Genomic DNA, 20,484 nt, shown 5'->3' on the forward strand with positions numbered 1-20,484 from the left:
CTGGGTGACAGAGACTCCATCTCAAAAAAAAAAAAGTAGACAAAATAAATAAGGGGAAAAATTTTTTATAAGTATAAGGCTGTAGGAAAAGATCTTCCAGGGCTATGTAATCTGGCAGTTTAGAACTCCTGCTAGATAGAAACAAAGACTCGAGAGGAAGGGCATCAGTAAACAAGGTAGCAAATACTAGAGACTGACTCAGGCATCAGGGAGAAAATGAATGATTTAACACAAAACAGGAAATATTTCCCATTCAACAAATAGGATTCCCTTTCTGAATCCTAGCAACTAAAGAGAAATAAAGATATAAATAAGCAGTGCAACTAAATGGGCTTACAGAGCCAGCCATTTTTAATTAGCAGCTGCTTGAACATACATCACTACATATGAGAGGTCATCTGAGTACAGTACTATATAAATACTACTCAAAATAACCCCAAGAAATCAAGTGACAAATCTCATCGAATCAACTGTGCTAACAGGAGAAATTAGTATCAGGCACTGGAGTTTATGTTATTGACTTTTAAAGCCCAGGTCATACTGGACAACTGCTAAAGATTCAGTGGGTGCTCCCTACGGGCTCTGAATGTTTACAGCACCATCAATAAGAAGTACATATAATAACTAGAAACAATACAATTTGTTTAAATTTATATTTTAAGTTTACTAATCCTATACATTTTCTACCTGAGAACTTTAAAGAAACTAAAATAATGTTAATTCATGATAATTTTAAAATCCTTAGGTATTTTGTACAAAAAAAGTGCTTTATAAATAATGTCAAATAAACAAAATGAAAACAACAGAAATAGCTACAGTTCATGACTAAACCATCACAGGTTGATTGATTAGCTCAGTGATTTACACTAGAATCTTCATTATGTCAATTCTCTAAAACATTCAGTGATAGACTAGAAGCTGGCTTGCTCTTTGCTAACAAGACTAAGATGAGATAATCTACAAAGCATGAAAAAAATAATCATCAAATTTGGCATGTATTCTTTTAGTGCTAAGGATATTCATTAAAACTCAGTTGAAGGTTGCCTATCAGTCTATTTTCATTCACTGTTACATCTTACATACCTCTTCATCTAACAAACTACCTATGATTTAAGAAGGAAAAGATGGTAGGTAGGTAGGTAGGTAGGTAGACAGGTAGACAGACGGATGGATGGACAGACAAGACAGACAGACAACAGATAAGTAGATGGAACGTATATAGGCAAAGTGATAATTTAGAAAAGTTCTTAAAACTATGTATAGAATCAAGCATATACTACCATACATGTGACTTAATGGGGGGCAGCCCAGGCATGGTGGTCAGAAACAGAATATGTTCACCGTAAACAATCTGTCAGCAGTAATGTCTAATGTTCTAAACTAGGATTGTATCCCATACAGGTCTGATTTAGTTGCTCTACTCACTAAATACAGTGTAAATAAGCCCAAGCAGCATTTTTCTATCAAAATAGCAAGATTTTAGATAAGTTCTCTAATTATAACTATACATCAAAGAATAAAGAGGAACTTAGCTGCACTCCACCCTGCCTCCTACCTCAAATGAATTAAATAAATTATAACAACCTGTTCAGTACATTTACAAGAGACATTAAAAGGAAGGAGATCAGTGAAAAAGGTTTTCTTTTACTCACCTGTAACCCTCTCCTTCTCAGAATACTGGAATCATCCATGATATCAGACAAAAAAAAGCCACTCCCCAGACAGTCAACTATTAGTGCCTACTTACTGCTGGATAAAGAGGCAAGCAATCCTTTCAGCACACCACTAACCCACTGTTCCACTAAACCAGTTATCCCTCCGTCCAGCATAAGTATACAATCACTGCCTCATATCAGAATCACATCTTTCTTCACAGGAGTACAGATACATCTCATCTGAAGCACTGCCAAATAGCGGAAAGACTTCATATTTGTTTTCATTCTCCATGCATACCCCTTTGGTTGAAATTATTTGAAGTACTAAGAAAAGAACAAAAGGTTCCAGGGGAAAAATTCCAATCTTTGATATCCTGACTTTGCTGCTTATTAAAAAGGTTTAGCAAACAAAACAAGAGTCTCCACCTACAGCTACTAAGCTTATAAAATCCATGTCACGTTTTCCTTTCCAGAAACAAAACCACTCCACATACGTTTTTAAAAAGATGACAATTCTTCAGAAATACAAAGAAAAACATATGATTCTGATGCCTGTATTTTAGACTCAAAATGATATAAAACCAGTTATTGTTTTGACTAAGTCGGCAAAATTCCTTTCATCCTTTGTACAGACAAAGCAAATGTCAGATTCTTTCGATACTGTCAGGGGCTCTTTTGTTTCTTTATCGCTAGACTCACTGGTCTTCACTTCTTGGACAGTAACGAAAGCCTCTTTTTTCAGGAGCTAGATCATTGCTAAGGCCGGTTTCCCTGCTCTTTTATGTGCAGGAGGGGGCTAGTCCACGTGTTGTGAGTTCTGAGCATGGACAAATTCATTCAGCTATTCATCACTTACAGTGCTGTCACAGGAAACGCTCCCCATTCCCCCAGACTTCTAAAAGGGCACAGCATGAAAAAGTCTCATTTTATCCAAGCTTTAATGATCTCAAGAATTGTTTCTTTGGTTACTGGCTGCCATTTTTAAAGTAGAACTTCAGCCAAGTTTAAAGATGCGTCTGTTTCTTAATTCATGGCTCAAAATACATAATCTTTTAGATTTTAAGAGTGAAAGATTGTTCTCGTGATATGATTCTGTCCCTTAAACACTCCATAAGCAACGTTTAAACTTTCCAACTTTATGGTAATTGTCAGAATCTTAGTAAACAAAAAGGAAAGTTGCTGATCTTTCTAATAAGTCACACACACAAAATTGTTAGTGAAGGCAGCACTATATTTTTAGGAAGTGAGTTTAACACATTAAATTCAATCATTTTTTCCAAACTATAAGACATGCTACAATAATTACTCTCCAACAAAATTCAGGAGATATGAATCCAAACTTCCTAATTTGACAGATAAAGGTATGTATAAAGCACACAATCAGCCAGTTATACTACCTAAGGTGTAAATATAGCAATAACTAAAGGCCAGATTCAGTCTGCACTCAAAAAGGAAGAAAAGCAGTCCCTCCTATAATTATGACAGCTGCAACCAACAGTCTAGGGCTTGAAGGAAAGTCTATTTACAAGATCTTTTTCTGGTCTTTTTACAACTGATTATAGTCACAAGAAATTGCCACACTGCTGAAAACAGCACAAAAAATAGGATCCATGTCCCTTTCATTCAGCAGAAATCTTCTAACCCTTAGCATAACCAGTGTGGTCTTTCATTGTGAGAGCTAATAAATCCACATCTCCACGGATTCCTTCTCCCATCTGCTGCTTTGAACAACTAACGGCTGGATTATGTCTATGGGGAAAACAAACACAAGACCTGAACAGACAGCTGATTTGCATAGGGTATGCTGTACACTGTATGAGTGTCTGCAAAGTCATAGGCCTTTAAAGTCACAGAACTCCTCTATCAAAATAGATTTAACTAGCTAAAACATATGTATCAGCAGAGAGGAAGTAGGAGTGCCTTCTAATTTATTCAACCCTGTAATCAGTAAAAATATAAAAAAGATGCATTCTGAGAGGCTATTCAGACAAAAGATTCAAAATTCAAACTCTTTATTCATTTACTAATTCAAGAACCATTTATTTTGCCAACCACTGAGATAGGGATGAGGAAAGATTACCAAAATCAACATTACCCATAAACTAATAATCCTATTCTAGAAGAGCTAAAATCCAATGGGGAAGCCAAATACAAACAAGTAATTATGACACATGAGAAGTGTGCTACATCAAAGGTATGACAAAGTGCTATGGGAGTGTCAAAGAAGGCTCAATTCATTACAGCGGAAAGCCTACAAAAAGGCTTCAAGTGGAAGTGCCATTTGGTCACTAAAACTAACGTTATGGGATTATCAATCTTTGGCCAAGACAGGTTTCCTTTCCCAAAACGTTGTACACAGCTTAAAAATCTTCAACCTGGCCAGGTGCAGTGGCTCCCCAGCACTTTGGGAGGCCGAGGCAGGTGGATCATCTGAGGTCAGGAGTTCGAGACCAGCCTGGCCAACAAGGCGAAACCGTGCTTCTACTAAAAATACAAAAATTAGCCAGGCATGATGGCAGGCACCTGTAATCCCAACTACTTGGGAGGCTGAGGCAGGAAAATCGTTCAAACCCAAGAGGCGGAGGGTGCAGAGCTGAGATCGTGCCACTGCACTCCAGCCACTCAAGGTTAAAAAAAAAAAAAAAAAATTCAGTCCTCACTATCTAAAAAATTAAATAAAAAACTTCTCCCCTTGGCATTCAAGGCACTCCATAACATGGAAACAACACATCTTATCTTCAGTAGTACCTTATTGTAACTTAGCCTTCCAATTGGAAAGAACAAGGCACTGTTTCCTGAACATACCCCATCTTTCCCCACCTCAAATCCTTTGTGGATAAACAAGAATACAACCATCTACCTTATAAGGTTGTTGAAAGGAATCATTTATGAAACATGTATGAATGATTCACAACTTTTTTCAGTATCTCTCACAGAGTACTGTGTAACCTGCTCAAAATTTCCTGCCACAACCTGGTTTCCTTAAAGCCTGTTTGGTTCTCAAAATTTATACAAATTTTACATTCTTCTCTGTAAGATAATAAACCTTTATTTATTTAATGTTACAGTAATATTTGTAGTAACTGATTAAACTGTAGGAAACAGGAGAAGAGTAACCAGAGAGGTGGAAGGAAATCAAGACTGCAAATGCTATTAAAGAAGCCAAGAAAAGATAGTCAGGAACTGCTGAACAAACGCTGCCTGGAGGCCCATCATTAAAGAATGCCATCCAATTTAACTGACTTGAAGTCAACTGGTACCCTTTGTAGGAACAGTTTCAGCAGTGGAGGAGTGGTAGGAGCAAAAGCCCAACTCCAGCGAGTAGCAGATGAGGAAATAAAGACCGTGAATCTAGACAACTCTTCCAGCTTCCATTTAACTCTCCATACTCTCTGCAGCCAAAGTTCTCAAAAAAAAGTTATCCTTGAAAAGGAAGGGAGGGGATTGAGAGCATAAACAGTGATAGAAGAAGGAATATTTCTTCCACCACAACAGATGAAAAGGAAAAAGCAGGTACAGGTAACAAAATATTTGTAACTTTAGTGGTAAAGAAGCTAAAGAAGCTTCCACATTATAGCTATTTTCTCCATGAAATAAAAAGGAAATCAGCAGAGCAAGGAGATTCCAAATTTGAGATGAGCAAAAAAAAAAAAAAAAAAAACTGAGAGAGATAACATAGAGAACAAGAAAATATGCTGAACAAAAAGTAGAATTGGTAAGCAGCATTAAGGACTGACCTACATCATTCTTCATCATTTTACAGGCCCACCAATCTGCTCCATTGTGTGGCTTTCTTCAGTAGACTACAGTAATGCAAAGGCAAAGTTTTACTAGACAGCTTTACCAGATAAATTGACCAAAAATGGGGCAAACAGTTTATGACACGGAATAGAGAGAGTAACAATGGAATCTAAGCTAAAAGAGGAGGAAAGTAAAGATGAAAAGACAGGAAGAAAACATTTAATAGAGGTGCTGGTAAGTCTGAGAACTGGTATACTTTAAGAATAATTAAATGAGGAAGCTAAAAAATTTATCAGGTTGTAGTGAGGAGGTTACCTAGAGTTACGATTTTAGTGAAGGAACATTTCAGAGGTATGACAAGGCAGAGAGCTAAGTAGACTAGAAATGATAATGAGGTCAACAACTATGCCAGGATATTATTGGCTGGATCCATCTACATGGTTGCTGAAAATAACAAAGATAATAGCAGGAGTTGAGAGGAGTAGTAAGATTTTTTTTTTTTTGGAGACGGAGTTTTGCTCTTGTCGCCCAGGCTGGAGTGTAATGGCATGATCTCGGCTCACTACAACCTCTGCCTCCCGGGTTCAAGTGATTCTCCTGCCTCAGCCTCCTGAGTAGCTGGGATTACAGGCACCCGCCACTACGCTCGGCTAATTTTTGTATTTTTAGTAGAGATGGGGTTTCACCATGTTGGCCAGGCTGGTCTCAAACTTCTGACCTCAGGTGATCCGCCTGCCTTGGCCTCCCGAAGTGCTGGGATTACAGGCATCAGCCACTGCGCCCGGCCAAGAGTAGTAAGATATATACTTGATTATAGGATCTAACATGAAACAGGAAGAATAATTAAGTTGGTAAACAGCAGCCAGGAAGGGAAGGACTGCCAAGAAAAATTACCCTAATGGGTCATACATGTATTGATTCTTGCTTCACATAAATTTTTTTTTTTTTTGAGACAGATTCTCACTCTGTCACCCAGGCTGGAGTGCAGTGGCATGATCTTGGCTCATTCCAACCTCCGCCTCCCAGGTTCAAGTGATTCTCCTGCCTCAGCCTCCTGAGTAGCTGGAATTACAGGGCCCGCCACCACTCCTGGCTAATTTTTGTGTGCGTGTGTATTTTTAGTAGAGATGGGGGTTTACCATGTTGGCCACGCTTGTCACAAACTCCTGGCCTCAAGTAATCTGCCCATCTCAGCATCCCGCCACCTCAGGATTACAGGCATGAGCCACCCTGCCCAGCCGAGATAAATTTTTATCAAAGTGGATATGCTAATTTACCTCAAATCCCCTATTTTACATCTGGAGAAATTAAGACCCAGGAAGGAGACGTAACCTGCTCAGAAACAGTGTAGTAGAAACTTGAACCCATGCTTCCAACTAGAACATTCAGCTTTATTCAGTTTCAACTAAAAAGAACAGAAAGAGCAGGGTTTCTTGTCCAAGAACAGATGAATAAAACATTTTCATCATCTTCTCTACTATGTTATTAGTATTGAGAGGACTATCAGCCAATGACTAGATAAAAAGTCAAACACCTTGCAGAAATAAAAGTAAATACATAAATTCTCAGAATAGGCTGCATCTAAACATTTCCTCAACATAAATTATCCTTTTATTTATCAGTAAGTGAATAAAATATAACTAACCCCATGTGGAAAGCTATAAGGTTCTTTACATGGTAAGCAAGCCAAGATAAGCACAATGAAAAAATTAACTTTAGGCCTCCCTGATCAGCTCATCCTGATTTTCTCCCTCTCTTGTTGTGTCTGGCCACATCAAACTATGAGTACTTCTCTTGCACGCACCACTTTGTTTCACTGCTTCATGCCTTGGTACATGTTCCCACCTACTGGAGAGGTTCCCTACTTCAGCTCTCACCTAGTAAACTCCTATTCATTCTTCAAAACCCAGCGCAAGGGCCGGGCACAGTGGCTCATGCCTGTAATCCCAGCACTTTGGGAAGCAGAGGCTGGCAGATCACTTGAGGCCACGAGTTCGAGACTAGCCTGGCCAACATGGTGAAACCACATCTCTACTAAAAATACAACAATTAGCCAGGTGTGATGGCGCGTGCCTGTAGTCCCAGCTACTCAGGAGGCTGAGACAGGTGAATCACTTGAACCCAGGAGGCGGAGGTTGCAGTGAGCCGAGATACCAATGACTTTCTTCACAGAATTGGAGAAAACTACCTTAAAGTCCATATAGAACCAAAAAAGGGCCCGCACTGCCAAGACAATCCTAAGCCAAAAGAACAAAGCTGGAGGCATCATGCTACGTGACTTCAAACTATACTACAAGGCTATAGTAACCAAAACAGCATGGTACTGGTATCAAAACAGAGATATAGACCAATGGAACAGAACAGAGCCCTCAGAAATAATGCTACACATCTACAACCATCTGATCTTTGACAAACATGACAAAAACAATGGGGAAAGGATTCCCTATTTAATAAATGGTGCTGGGAAAATCAGCTAGCCATATGTAGAAAGTTGAAACTGGATCCCTTCCTTACACCTTATACAAAAATTAATTCAAGATAGATTAAAGACTTAAATGTTAGACCTAAAACCATAAAAACCCTAGAAGAAAACCTAGGCAATACCATTCAGGACATAGGCATGGGCAAGGACTTCATGTCTACAACACCAAAAGCAATGGCAACAAAAGCCAAAATTAACAAATTAACAAATGGGAATCTAATTAAACTAAAGAGCTTCTGCACAGCAAAAGAAACTACCATCAGAGTGAACAGGCAACCTACAGAATGGGGGAAAATTTTTGCAATCTACTCATCTGACGAAGGACTAATATCCAGAATCTACAAAGAACTCAAACAAATTTACAAGAAAAAAACAAACAACCCCATCACAAAGTGGGCAAAGGATATGAACAGACACTTCTCAAAAGAAGACATTTATGCAGCCAACAGACACATGAAAAAATGCTCATCATCACTGGCCATCAGAGAAATGCAAATCAAAACCACAATGAGATACCATCTCATTTCAGTTAGAATGGCAATCATTAAAAAGTCAGGAAACAACAGGTGCTGGAGAGGATGTGGAGAAACAGGAACACTTTTACACTGTTGCTGGGACTGTAAACTAGTTCAACCATTGTGGAAGACAGTGTGGCGATTCCTCAAGGATCTAGAACTAGAAATACCATTTGACCCAGTAATCTCATTACTGGGTATATACCCAAAGGATTATAAATCATGCTGCTATAAAGACACATGCACACGTATGTTTATTGCGGCACTATTCACAATAGCAAAGACTTGGAACCAACCCAAATGTCCATCAATGATAGACTGAATTAAGAAAATGTGGCACATATACACCATGGAATACTATGCAGCCATAAAAAAGGATATGTTCATGTCCTTGTAGGGACATGGATGAAGCTGGAAACCATCATTCTCAGCAAACTATCGCAAGGACAAAAAAACAAACAAACAAACAAACAAACACCGCATGTTCTCACTCATAGGTAGGAAATGAACAATGAGAACACTTGGACACAGGAAGGTGAACATCACACACCGGGGCCTGTCATGGGGTGGGGGGATGGGGGAGGGATAGCATTAGGAGATATACCTAATGTAAATGACAAGTTAATGGGTGCAGCACACCAACATGGCGCATGTATACCTATGTAACAAACCTGCACATTGTGCACATGTACCCTAGAACTTAAAGCATAAAAAAAAAACTAACTTTAGTTACAAAATCCGAGTCCTGCAGCAGTCTCAGAGACTCATCAGGCCCATCACAGTGGTGCCCCATCCAGCACAAAGCACAGAAGCTGGAACCTTTACAGTCTGTGGTAGCTTCTCAACAAAAGATTCTTTTTCGTTTGTTGCTTAAACAGAGAGTCAATCAATCAAGTAAAATTCCTTCCAAATAGAAAGGCCTTTTTATAGAGGACAAATATGCTCCTCAGGGTAAAAGGACAATGACTTTCCTGCTATTCCATAGGGATCATATTTTATCATTTACATAGGCTTATGATTAAGATTCCTTATTCCAATATCCTAGAAATCACTCTTTTCAAAGTAATCCTCCTTTCATTGATTTACAATTAAGTATTCTCTATGTACCAGATGATATCATGGGCCTAGATATACAACTGTTAATAGAAATAGATAAAAATCCCTGACCTCTTAAAGCTTACATTCAAGTGGATGTAGACAGGCATTAAACAAAAAATGAATACATAAAATATACAGTATGTTAGAAGATAATAAATGCAATGAAGAAAAATAAAACAGGGAAGGATTAGGGGTTTGGGAGAATATTTTCATGCAAATTTGATGTTTGAGATACTGAACATATTGATGAAAAAGCTATGCTAATATTAAGGCAATATGAACACTTAAACAAGTACTAATTCCCTTGCTAAAGTATTATTTAACAATAACTAACTTAAGTCTACTCCCTACATATGATGCACATCTCCTCCCCAGCTCAGCCCAGCCCACTACCCTCATGACATATACATTCAAGCATACTCACATAAAAAAAAAAACAGATCTAAAGGATAACTTCTCCCCACTTACATACAAAACATGGTTCCATGATTCTTTTTTGTTTGTTTTGCTCTTCCTCGGTATAATTGCTCATTTATTTTACTGTGCCCTGTAATTTAGAATTCTCCTAACTTAAAACCAATTAGATAATGGTATCTTTTCAAAAGACAGAACGTTTTTTTAACATACAGAAGCGAACCAAACCAAACGACATGTAACACTCAAAGAATAAAGTGTCTTGTTAGTAAAACATGAAACTTACAAGGCATGCAAGTAAACAAAAATAAACAAAAATATTTGATGTCAAAATCACATGTGCAACTGCGTGTGTGACTGCAAATAGTCTCACATTTGTCATTTCAACCTGAGTTACACTATATCTTGTCTGAAAAGGTTTTCCCTAGACTTCTTATATGAGAAGAAGCCACATATTAGTTCCATTTATTCATTTAAATATTTGCTCAACAAACAATTATAACTATTATTATTTTTAGATACGGGATATTGCTAGGTTGTCCAGGCTGGTCTTGAACTCCTGGCCTCAAGCAATCCTCCCACCTCAACCTCCCAAAGCATTGGATTACAGATGTGAGCCACCCATGCCTGGCCTCAAACATTAATTACAAGTTTGCTGTGTACCAAGCCCTGTATCTTCAGAACTGTCTTCTTCAAGAAGCTCACACTCAAGGGAGGCAAATAAATAAAAATTATATTGCACTGTGTACAACTCAGGACACAGAGCTTTTACTGCCTTCAGCATATTCAAGATCAATATTCAAGATCAATCCAAGTTAAACTTCTGAAGTCCAAGAGAAGCCGAAAATCTGAAACTGTAATGATACGTGAGTGAAACTAGCATTTGCTAGTCCCAAATTAGGCTCCTGAAGTCAGCACTACCAGAATAAAAATTTAGTGTTTAATTAAATCCTAGCCAGAGCAACAAAGTAAGAAAATGGTAGAAAAGGAATATATAGATTGGAAAAAATAAAACTGTCCTATTTGGAGATGACATGATTGCCTATGTAGAAAAGCTCAGTCTACAAGAAAAACTCCTAAATGAGTTCAGCAAACTCACCGGATACAAGATCGGCACACAAAAACCAACCATATTTCTATATACTAGTAGCAACAAACATGTAAAAACTAAAATTTAAAATACAACATCATTTAAAGTTGCAAAAAAAAAAGTTTCATCTCATTTCTTTTTTCTATCTGACCTCTTAAATTTCAACCCCACTTGAAATAAATTACCAGCGCTGAGGGACTGAGACTGTTCCTGGCAAGGAGCATGAAAATACAAAAAGATAAAATACTTAGAAATCCAACAAAACATATACAAGATATGTATGCTAAAAATTACAACATGCTGATGAAAAGAATTAAAAATCTACATAAGTTGAGAGACACACTATTTTCATGGGTCAGAAGAATCAAATAGATAAAAAAGCCATTTCTCCTCAAAACTTATTGTGATATTGTGATTTATAATAAAAATATATATTTTTTGGTCTTCATCCTAGTTCTTGACACAGTGCTCCCAATCCATTAGAATTTGTTGGGTGATAGAAATGCCTTCTGTTCTAACAAAGGGAATGTTAACTGGGCTCCTGTATGGAGGCTGTGCACCAGAAAGACCAAGCCATGATTAGAAAATTGGAACTTTCCACCCCACCCTCCAATCCTCTGGGAAGGGGATCATGCCTATGTGATAAAGCTACCATGAAAATCAGTGAACCACAGGGTTCAGAGAGCTTCCAGGATCCTGACCGCATGCAGGTACCTGGAGGACAGCGAGCCCAGAGAAGGTGAAGCTCCACACTCCTTCCCACCTACCTCATTCTATGTACTTCTCCAACTGGTGGTTCATCTGTATCCAATTTACAGCTGGTCAGTCAAAAAACAGGTAAAACCAGCCAGGACCGAAACTGGATCTAAAGTAGGGGCAATCTTATGGGACAGGGCCTTAGCCTATGGGATCTGATGCTTATTCCAGGCATACAGTACAGGAGTTGAGTTAAATTATAAGACACCCAGCTTGTGTCTGCTGTTTGGTGTACAGGGAAAAAAACCCATAAATGTGGTGTCAGAAGGGTCCTGTGTTGTGGTGAGTTTGAGAGTAGGTAAAAGTTTAGTTTTTCCTTTATCTCATATTTCTTTATAGGTTTAATGTAATTCCTATCAAAATCCCAGCAAGACTTTTTGTAGATATAAAAAAGCTTATTCTAAAATTTAAGTAGAAAGAAAAAAAAATCACTAAAACAATTTTGAAATAGAACAATAAGTGTAAGGAATTACTCTACCCAATGTTAAGACTTACTATACAGCAGCAGTAATCAAAACATTGTGGTATTGGCAGAAGGATAGTCCCATAAGTGAACTGAACAGAAAAGAGAACCCAGACATAAACCACACAAATATGTCCAATTGATTTTTTTTTTTGAGACAGAGGGTCACTCTGTCATCCAGGCTGCAGTACAGTGGTACAATCTCAGCTCACTGCAACCTCTGCCTCCTGGGTTCAAGTGATTCTCTTGCCTCAGCCTCCCGAGTAGATGAGATTACAGGCATGAACCATCACACCTGGCTAATTTTTATATTTTTAGTGGATAGGGTTTTGCCATGTTGGCCAGGCTGGTCTCGAACTCCTGACCTCAGGTGATCTGCCCACCTTAGCCTCCCAAAGTGCTGAGATTACAGGCATGAGCCACCGTGCCCGGCCTGAATATGTCCAATTGATTTTTGGCAAAAGTGGAAAAGCAATTCAATGCAGGAAGGACACACTTTTCCATAACTTATACTAGAACAACTGGACATCCATGAGCTAAATAAAAAAATAAGCTTAACCTACACCTCACACTATACACAAAAATTACTTCAAAATTGATCATGAGTTAAATGTAAAAAATAAATCTGTAAATTTTTATAAGAACACACAGGAGAAAATCTTCAGAACCTAGGAATAGGTGAAAAGTTCTTAGACATGACACCAAGAACACAACTTGAACTTCATCAAAATTAAAGACATTTTTCAACCTAAGAAAGCTGATTGAAAAAAAAAGAGATTGTACACATAAAGGTAGTATAAAAAATTTTTCTTTTAAGAAACAGAAAAACAATTTTAGGATGGGCACAGTGGCTCACGCCTGTAATCCCACCACTTTGGGAGGCCAGGGTGGGTGGATCACTTGAGGTCAGGAGTTCAATACCAGCCTGGTCAACATGGCAAAAACCTGTCTCTACTAAAAATACAAAAATTACCCAGACGTGATGGTACACACCTGTAATCCCAACTACTCAGGAGGCTGGGCAGGAGAATCACTTGAACCCAGAAGGTAGAGGTTGCCGTGAGCTGAGATCAAGCCACTGCACTACTGCCTAGAAGACAGAGACTCTGACTCAAAAAACAATAATAATTTTAAAAAATTAATAAATTTGTTATGCAAAACACTCTGTTAAAAAGAATAAAAAAAACAAAGAACAGACTGGGCAAAGTTATTTGCAAACCACATATCCAACAAGGAATTTATATTTAGAATACATACAAAACTTTTAAAAGTTTATAGTTTTAGGGCATGGGGCTCACATCTGTAATCCCAGCACTTTGGGAGGCCAAGGCAGGTGGATCACCTGAGCTCAGGAGTTCGAGACCAGCCTGACCAACATGGGGAAATCCTGTCTCTACTAAAAATACAAAAATTAGTGAGCATGGTGGTAGGCGACTGTAATCTCAGCTACTCGGGAGGATGAGGTATGAGAATCACTGTAACCTGGGAGACAGAGGTTGCAGTGACCCAAGATCATGCCACTGCACTCCAGCCTGGGTGACAGAGATACCATCTCAACAAAAAATAATTTTTTTTAATTTAAAAAAAAAGTTAATAGCTTTAAAAAAACCCATTACCAGTGGTGCAGATTCAAAAAACAAACACATAAAATCTATCAACATGTGAGTAAATAAACAAGTGATGTGTGACCATACAATGGAATACTACACACAAAGAGGGAAAGAACTGAGTGGATACATGCAACAATTTAGATGGATCTTAAAAACATTATACTTACTGAAAAAAATCTCAAAAGGTTATATACTATATGGTTCCATTTATATAATAGTCACATAAAGGCCAGGCATAGTGGCTCACTCTTTTAATTCCAACACTTTGGAAGGCTGAGGGAGGAGGATCACTTGAGCTCAGGAGTTCGAGACCAGTCTGGGCAACATAGCAAGACTCAATCTCTACAAATTAAAAAAAAAAAAATTAGCCAGGCATGGTGGCTTGTGCCTGTGATCCCAGCTACTCGGAAGGCTGAGGCGGGAGGATCACCTGAGCCTGGGAGGTGGAGGCTGCAGTGAGCCATGACTGCAAAACCGCACTCCAGCCTGGGGGACAGAGTAAGACCCTGTCTCAAAAGGAAATATAAATATAATTCACATAGAGAAGGAGAACATATTAGTGGTTGCAAGAAGATAAAGACGGGGTGGGAAGGCAAATATAAAAGGGCAGCCCAAGCGAATTCCTTTGTAATGACAGCACGGTTCTGTATGTTGATTGTGGTGGTGGCCATTACACAAATCTATTCATGGGATGAGATTGCATGACTTGTACATACACACACAAACATATACAAGTGTACATAAAGACCAAATAAGGGCTATAATCTAGTTAATGATATTGTACAAATGTCATTTTCATGGTTTTAATATTGTATTATAGCTATATAAGATGACACTATTGGTGAAAGCTGGGTGAAGGGTTCATAGTACTCTGCACTATTTTTGCAACTTCCTATGCATCCATAAGTATTTTTTTAAAGGCTAAATAACTGAACAAAAAAGTAAATTCCTATATTTTCATTTTACTATCTCCCTATAAATGCATGTTACTTTATTCCCAAAATGCCCCAACACATCTCAGAAATGTTTCTGTTTGGAGCTTTTTGCCCTCTTTAAAAAACAGTCCATTAATTCTATTTGCCAGCAGCAATCTCAGTTCCTCAGCTCAGGTAATTCATTTCAAGTAGGGCTGAAAATTTTTTCTATTAGGTCAAGCAGAAAAAAAGGAGTGAGATGAATAGATGCAGAAAAAGCTTTCAGTAAAATCCACCATCCCTTCATGATAAAAACCCTCAACAAACTAGGCATCCAAGGAACATATCTCACAATAAATAAAAGCCACCTATGACAAATCCACAGCCAACATCATGCTGAACGAGAAAAACTGGAAACATTCCTCTTGAGAACTGGAACAAGACAAGGATGTCTACTCTTCTGACTGCTGTTCAACAGAGTACTGGAAGTTCTAGCCACAGCAATCACACAAAGGAAAGAAAGAAAAGGCATCCAAACAGCAAAGAAGTCCAGCTATCTTTCTTTGCAGACAATATGATTTTATACCTGGAAAACCCTAAAGACTCCGCCAAAGGCTCCTGGAACTGATAAATGGCTTCATAGTTTTAAGATACAAAATCAATGTACAAAAATCAGTAGCAATTCTATATACCAGTAACGTTCAAGCTGAGAGCCAAGTAAAGAATGCAGTCCCATTTACAATAGCTACAAAAAAAAGAAAAAGTACCTAAGAATACATCTAACCAAGGAGGTAAAAGATCTCAACAAGGAGAACTACAAACACTGTTAAAAGAAATCACAGGTGACACAAACAAAAGGAAAAAAATTTCATGCTCATGGATTAGAAGAATCAATACTGTTGAAAGAGCCATACTGTCCAAATCAATCTACAGATTTAGCGTAATTCTTATCAAACTACCAATGTCATTTTTCACAGAACTAGAAAGAACTATTCTAAAATTTACATGAAACCAAAAAAGAGCTCAAATAGCCAAAACAATCCTAAGCAAAAAGAACAAAGCTGCAGGGATTACATTACCCAGCTTCAGACTATACTATAAGGCTACAGTGTTTAAAAAAAAAAAGCATAGTACTGGTACAAAAGCAGACACATAGACCAACAGAACAGAATAGAGAACCCAGAAATAAAGCCACACACCTATAATCTTCTGATCTTTAGCAAAGTCAACAAAAATAAGCAATGGGGAGAGGACTCTCTATTCAATAAATAGTGCTGGGATAGCTGGTTAGCCACATGCAGAAGAATGAAACTGGAACCCTACCTTTCACCACATACAAAAATTAACACAAGATGGATTAAAGATTTAAATGTAAGACCTCAAACTGTAAGAATCCTAGGGAAAAAACAAACAAACAAACAAACAAACAAACTAGGAAACACCATTCCAGACACTGACCTTGGGAAATAATTTATGACTGAGTCCTCAAAAGCAATTGCAACAAAAACAAAAATTGTCAAGTGGGACCTAATTAGACTAAAGAGTTTCTGCATAGCAAAAGAAACAATCAATAGAGTTAACAGCCTACAGAATGGGAGAAAATATTTGCAAACTATGCATCTGACAAAGGTCTAATATCTAGACTCTATAAAGAACTTAAACAATTAAACAAGGAAAAAACAACCCCATCACAAAATGGGCAAAAGACACGAACAGACACTTCTCAAAAGAAGACATACAAGCAGCCAACAAACATGAAAAAATGCTCCACACTAACCATCTGAGAAATGCAAATCAAAACCACAATGAGATACCATCTTATGCCAGTCAGAATGGCTATTATCAAAAAGCCAAAAAACAACACATGCTGGCAAGACTGCAGATAAAAGGGAACACGTATACACTGTTGGTAGGAACGTAAATTAGTTCAGCACTCTGGAAAGTAGTTGGGAGACTTCTCAAAGAGCCTAAAACTGAACTACCATTCAACCCAGCAATCCTATTCCTGGGTAAATATCCAAAAGAAAACAAATCGTTCTACCAAAAACACACATGTACTCGCATGTTCATCACAGCACTATTCACAATAGTAAAGACATGGGATCAACCTAGGTGCCCATCAACAGTGGACTAGATAAAGAAAATATGGGCGGGGCACAGTGGCTCACGCCTGTAATCCCAGCACTTTGGGAGGCTGAAGCGGGCAGATCACGAGGTCAGGAGATCCAAATCACCCTGACTAACATGGTGAAACCCCATCTCTACTAAAAATACAAAAAATTAGCCAGGCGTGGTGGCGGGCACCTGTAGTCCCAGCTACTCCAGAGGCTGAGGCAGGAGAATGGCATGAACCCAGGAGGTGGAGCTTCCAGTGAGCCTAGATCACACCACTGCACTCCAGCCTGGGCGACAGAGAGAGACTCCATCTCAAAAAAAAAAAAAAAAAGAGGGGGTCCAGCTTTAATCTTCAGCATATGGCTAGCCAGTTATCCCAGTATCATTACTTGTTTTTGTCAGTTTTGTCACAGATCACATGGTCATAGGTGTGCAGCTTTATTTCTGCCAGAAATAAAGTTCCACCGATCTATGTGCCTTTTGTACAAGTAACATGCTGTTTTGGTTACTGTATCCCTGTAGTACAGTTTGAAGTCGGGTAACATGAGGCCCCCAATTTTGTTCTCTTTGCTTAGGACTGTCTTGGCTATTCAAGCTCTTTTTTGGTTCCATATGAATTTTAAAATCGTTTTTTCTAGTTCTGTGAAGAATGTTCTTGGTAGTTTGATAGGAATAGCATTGAATCTGTAAACTCCTTTAGGCAGTATGGTCATTTTGATGATATTGAGTCTTCCTATCCATGAGCATGGTATGTTTTTTCATTTGTTTGTGTCTTCTCTGATTTCCTTGAGCAGTGTCTTGTAATTCTCATTGTAGAAATCTTGCACCTCCCTGGTTAGCAGTATTCCTAGGGATTGTATTCTTTTTGTGGTAATTGTGAATGGGATTGCCTTCCTGATTTGGCTCCCAGCTTGGCTGTTGTTGGTGGATAGGAATGCTAGTGGTTTTTTCTATGTTAATTTGGTGTCCTGAAACTCTGCTGAATTTGTTTATCAGTTGAAGGAGCTTTTGGACCAAGATGATGGGGTTTTCTACATATACAATCATGTCATCTACAAACAGGGATAATCTGACTTCCTCTCTTCCTACTTGAATGCCCTTTCTTTCTTTCTCTTGCCTGATTACTCCGGCTATACCCTTAACTATTTTCATAAATCCTTCAAAGACTACCTGTGTCAGGGGTCACCAAGACCATCCCCAGGTTCCATGATCCTCCAGGAGTACTCACAGGACCCTGCATATAATCAGCATATGGAAAAGGTGCATGAGGCAAAGTCTGGAGGAAACCAAGCACAAGTTTCCCAGAGTTCGCTCCCAGTGAAGTCACATAAGACACACTTATTTCTTCCAGCAACACCTGGTAACTATATCCATGAAATGTTGTCTACCAGGAAAGCTCACCAAAGACTCAGTGTCCAAAGTTTTTAATGGAGCTGCTCACACAGGCACCCTCTTGCCTACTACGTACCAAAATTTCAGACTCCCAGAAGGACAGTAAATGTTCAGCATAAATCACATTGTTTGCACAGTAAGTCACTCTTATCATTCAAGGAAATTTTTATCAGTGTAGGAAACTGTTTACCATTCAAGTTTCCAGATACCAGACAAGGGTCGACCTTCCGCACAAGGCTTTCTAAGGATAGTAGTCTCAGGACTGCTATATTAATGGTTTATTGTACACTACTACTATTTCTTAACATTCCTATCTCTTAAGGCCACCAGTCTACACATGCTGAAACCAGCCTTGTTCCCTATACATTCTATAGATAAGACATATTGCAAAAATGAAGAATGACAACTCACTCAATGTTCCTGAGAAAATATAGAACATACGTTAAACTAGGAATAGGGTCTAGTAACTATTAGTTCTCTATTGCAACTAAACTATCACTAGTAATTATATTGTCTACATGATAGAATGCACCAGTAGCACTGCTTTTCAATCTTTGCTCAGCACTGTAAATATACCAGTGCAAAGCAACACATGACAATAACAGCCTAATTAAAAGACTAGTACTCACTGGGCATAGTGGCTCACACCCTTTGGGAAGCTGAGGCGAGGAGATGGCTTGAACCCAGGAGTTCGAGACCAGACTGGGCAATATGGCAAAATCTCATCTTAAAAAAAAAGAAAAAGGGAGGCCCCAGGGGGATTTGGCCCGAGTACTCCTGTGAGCTGCTGCTCTTGTGGTTGGTGAGACTGCCTGGGTCTAGAGTGCAGAGCTCCTCTGTGGCCGCGAGGACGTCACTATACCTAAAGCACCAAAGGGAAAAAGTGCAGGATGGGGAAAAAAGTCATTCATCCATATAGCAGAAAAGCAGCTCAAATTATGAGAGAGGCCCACAAACAAGAAAAAAAGGAAAAATTGAAGAATGAAAAGGCCTTGTGTTTCAATCTTATTGGTGAAAAACTGCAATGGTTTCAAAATCATCTTGATCCCCCCCCCAAAAAAAGATATTCAAACAAAGATGCTTGTGAACTAACTGAAAGGTACTTAAATTAAATTGATTTAGCAGTGAGCTGGAGCAGATTGAGTTACATAACAGTATCAGGGACAGGCAGGAGAGGCGGCACTGTTCCCAGGACACCATCATCAAGCAGACGATGGAGTGGGAGGGACAGCAGTATGAAGGATGTGGCCTTGAGATTCCAGACACTCTAAATGCAAGTAATCTGAAAACATTTAGGGAATGGGACTTTGATCTAAAGAAATTGCCAAACATTAAAATGAGAAAAATCTGCGCCAATGATGCAATTCCCAAGAAGTGCAAGAGGAAAACTATTATAACTGTAGACCAAGATTTAGCGGAATTGGAACTAAACGATGAATCAAATGACTCAGATGAGGAAATGACTGGAGTAGCCTAATCATCTTCACTTGAATTCAAAATAAATAATTTGAGAGCTTCAAATTATATTCATTGATTATGATACATAATCATCAAGATACAAGAATTTGATGTTGACATTCTCTTATATGATGAGAGTTTCATTTGCAGTTTCAAAAATGGTGTTATGATTTTTTTTTTTTTTTTAAGACGGAGTTTTGCACTGTCACCTGGGCTGGAGTGCAGTGGCATCATCTCGGCTCACTGCAACCTCCGCCTCCCAGGTTCAAGCAATTCTCCTGCCTCAGCCCCCCAGGTAGCTGGGATTACAGGCACCCACCACCACGCCCAGCTAATTTGTTTTGTGTTTTTTTAGTAGAGACGGGGTTTCACCATGTTGGCCAGGCTGGTCTTGAACTTCTGACCTCATGATTCACCTGCCTCGGACTCCCAAAGTGCTGGGATTACAGGTGTGAGCCACTGCACCTGGCCTATGATATTTATTTTAAAATGAAGATTGCTTTTCATTTATATTAAGTTGCTAAAATAGATAGACGTGATCTGCAAAAGTTATTTAATCTTTTTCATCTGAATTTCAGGCCAGGGGGGAGCAATATAACTAAGGACAGAAAATGTTTTGTTTTTCTTGTATATTTATGATCATCTAATTTCACATCTTGTGAAACGGACAGTAACCTGTTTCCTAAAAGATTTCTGTCACTACTTTTTCAGCTGTGATAACAGCAAAATTGTCTTTCAGTAATAATATCAAATTAATCCTTCTTTAAACATTAAACCTATT

General features: G+C 38.6%; 1 protein-coding gene and 1 pseudogene across 7 annotated transcripts in view; one reads left to right on the top strand and one right to left on the bottom strand.

Moving 5' to 3' along the window:
* MAST2 (microtubule associated serine/threonine kinase 2) overlaps window positions 1-20,484 on the bottom strand; it is a 231,966-nt gene that overhangs the window by 165,484 nt on the left and 45,998 nt on the right. The window lies entirely within an intron of this gene.
* LOC103892706 (translation machinery-associated protein 16-like) lies at window positions 5,559-19,722 on the top strand (annotated as a pseudogene).

Source organism: Pongo abelii, chromosome 1 (genome assembly GCF_028885655.2).
Source record: "Pongo abelii isolate AG06213 chromosome 1, NHGRI_mPonAbe1-v2.0_pri, whole genome shotgun sequence".
Classification (NCBI taxonomy): domain Eukaryota; kingdom Metazoa; phylum Chordata; class Mammalia; order Primates; family Hominidae; genus Pongo; species Pongo abelii.